Raw genomic sequence first — 3,375 nt, 5'->3', positions numbered from 1 at the left:
TGACTTGCTTTATTGCAATATCTTCTGTACTGCAGTTGTCTGGAACCAGACTGAGGTACACCTGTACATGAAACAATTCGAACATTTTCATACACATATTCAGTGAATAGGGTCCCTGTTCATCATCCTGGGTAGTATAGTATAAAGGAGAATTAAAAGTTCTAAAAGAGAGGATATGATTTTCAGTATTCCTTTCTTGTTATCTTCAACAATAGGATCTTTTTTAAGTTAGGATGTACATTTGGTATTCAAGTTCAAATTGAGTATCATAAGCCCTTCCCAAGCCTTTCAATTTCATCAAGAAGATAATCAACATCAGCTTGTCTAGTGGCAGGATTAGAAAAAAATTTACTTTGTCCCCATATGGCTTGTAGCTTATCATGGTTGTGTCTTCTTCTACCATCAGTGCTTTAGTCTTTGGAGCAATCCATTGGAGTTCTTGATCTCTTTCAAAACCTTTTGGGATATATTTAAATCTTGGTGGGAAGTACCAGAAACAGACATTGGTGAACTCAGTCTCTGCATCACACACAAGTTCAAAGTCATTTTTCTTCTTTAAAACCCTATAGAAGTATTTGGAAAGGTCTATGTATCTGTTTATCTGTCCCTCAAAGCCACAGGTTCCCCTTGCTTTCAACATTAACCACAGCTTGAAGATATCAACATGCTGGCCACACTGAATGTTCTTATCCCCAGTGTCAAAGTCAATATCGCAGTGTTTATCTGGCTGGAAAAGATATCTGGCTCACATCAGGTTACATGCTTCCAAAAGACCATCCACATGCATTCAGAGTTTGTACTTCTCACATAATTCTGCAATGTCACAGAGAGGGTCAAAGGCTCCATACACTGTGGTACCAGCTGCAGCACTGACACAAAATGGAGGGCAGCCCTTTCTTTTAGCTTGTAGTATATTTTTTCGCTAACTCAGCTGGAAACAGCTTTCCCCTTTCATCACACTTTACTTCAATTACATTTTCAGTTCCAATACCAAGGATTGCTGCAGTTTTTTTTACTGAATAATGACCTTGCTCAGAAACAAATAATACAATGCATGGAAGTGCAGTCATGCCTTTCGTTTTGATCTCTGGATATTGCTTGTAAGGGCTACTAATATACCATAGAGATTTGCTATACTCAAATATTCCATCTACATCTGTTTCTCCCCAGCCAATAAGTTCATGCAATTTTTTTTTAGAAGAGCTATCTCTGTAACAGTAAATACTGGGGCTATTTCTTATGTAAACATATTGGCATTTGCAGGGGTGGACAACCATTCCCCTGCTAGTCCAATCACATCTAATCCATAGAGAGATGGTTTAAAAAGTGAGCATGTCCTGTTTTAACCCCATATTTTAAGGTATCCATGCAGTCCACAAGTAACTGCTCCAAAGATTCAGGATGGTCAGACAGTTCTAAGTTGAACACATCCAAACCTTCCAGGAGTTGATGAGGATAATGAAAGCCCAATATTTTACTGTTAACATCAAAGGTTTTTTTAAACTAATGCAGAAGAATATATACCACTTGTAGTGAAAAACAATTTGTTAAATCTCCACCATTTTTGGATGGCAAAAAATCTGGGAGAGCCTTCTGCACCACATGGGGCAGTCCTGGTTGCAGAAGCTGAGGAACTGAGAGGCAGAAAGCTGGAGCCTGCATGGAACCATACAGCCACCAGGGCTAGGAAGCTGTTGCCAGTGCATAAAGACCATGGACACTAACCTTCGTATCTAGGCTACCCCTCCTCCCTGCCTCCCATATTGTCACACAGCCTCACTCTGCTTTCCTGAACTCTGCACATCCATCTATGGCACTCAGCACTATCTTTTTTATTGCTCCAATCAAATTTATTGCTCCAATCAAATTTTGAAAGTAACCTTTATAATTTCTTTCTTAGTCCAGCATGACTACTTACCTATGATAAAATGAAGAAAACTGGAAATACTGTTAATATGAAACTAGAAATTGTACACATGGATCAGAAATATTCGGTTGGACCAAATAGCCAATGGTACTGAGATCCCAATCCATCATCCACAGCATAGCAACCAAAGTGAATGGCAGCTATATTTTGGAACCCAGGCAAGCATTTGAGTGGTAACATGCCTCAACTAGTGGAGGGATCACAGTTTGGGGCAGTTATACCAAAGTCTGGGCAAATAAAAGGCAATGTGGATGTTATACATTGAGTATAGAGCTACAGTCACTGACCTAGGGTTCAGTAAAAGGATTGGGGTAGAAGGATGCATATAAAAGCAAAAGTGAGACCTAGTGTCTGGAGAACTGAACAAGTTGGGAAGCACATTATTCAAACGAAAGAAAGAAAGCTAAACTATATTGCTAAGGAATTGTTCACAATGGAAGAACTTCACCTGCACTAGGGGTAAACTAGTTATCAAAGTACTGAAAAAGAGCTGTTTATAGACATAGTCCCCTGGGTAGAATTGGTCCTAGAGAAGCTGATTGGGTGAATAAAATGAAGAATATCATTTTAGGATGGCAAGCAGCAAAGATTGCATCACTCTCCTGGTACCATGATGTCTTCTTTATAATGGACGCTCCCATGCTTCCAGAGTTTAGATGGGGAGTAATTTTGTATGCAAGATTGATGGAATCAATGCCCACAGTGGTTGACCTTAAACTTCACCACTATCCTCAACCGAGATGTCAAGAGGTTATAGCTCACAGCCTCAAGTCCCAAATAACATTATTCATAAAAAATGTTTTTTCATGAATTATAACAAATGTACCACACTAATACAAAGTGTTAATAACAGGGTTGGATATGGTGAAGTAATTCACACTTTAAAAACTATGGACTGGAGTTCCAGGAAAATGGAGGAATAGGATAGATCAAATTCTAACATGCTCCAAAGAACAGCTAGAAAAGGGATGGGAGGGTGACTGGGATGGCAATTTCAGTGTGTAAGTGACCTGGGAGAGTCTTCTGTACCACATAGGATGGCCCTTGTTCCAAAAGCTGAGGAACTGAGAAGCAGAGAACCAGAGACCATCTGGCTTATGCAAATAGCCTAATGTGGAAGCCCAGAGCCCTTAGGAGTGCACAGACAGGGAGATGGGACTAAGAAGTGTGCCAAGCCACTTTCCGTGAATGCACTACCCTCACCACCACAGACCTATGGCTCACCACACATGCCACACACCGGAACCCCATCACATGCCCTCCTCCCTGCACACCAATTTCCCTCTGGTCTACCAAAGTTTTGCATGCATTTCCACCTCACAATCCTGCCCCAAGCATGTGCACCCTTGCCTCAATCCAATCCACCTCTCCAGAAAAAGAGCAGCCCTGCTCTGCCAATCCGGAGCCCTACCTCCCAGTCCCTGCCCCTTGCAGGTTGTCTCTAGTGT

General features: G+C 41.1%; 1 pseudogene; it reads right to left on the bottom strand.

The window, feature by feature from the left end:
• Nucleotides 1-266: 266 nt before the first annotated feature.
• LOC143671890 (glutamate decarboxylase 1 pseudogene) lies at nucleotides 267-1,662 on the bottom strand (annotated as a pseudogene).
• Between the last annotated feature and the right edge of the window lie 1,713 nt (nucleotides 1,663-3,375).

This window comes from Tamandua tetradactyla, chromosome X, assembly GCF_023851605.1.
Source record: "Tamandua tetradactyla isolate mTamTet1 chromosome X, mTamTet1.pri, whole genome shotgun sequence".
Taxonomy (NCBI): Eukaryota; Metazoa; Chordata; class Mammalia; order Pilosa; family Myrmecophagidae; genus Tamandua; species Tamandua tetradactyla.
Note: the sequence above shows the minus strand (reverse complement) of the source record. Positions and strands in the feature narration are given on the sequence as shown.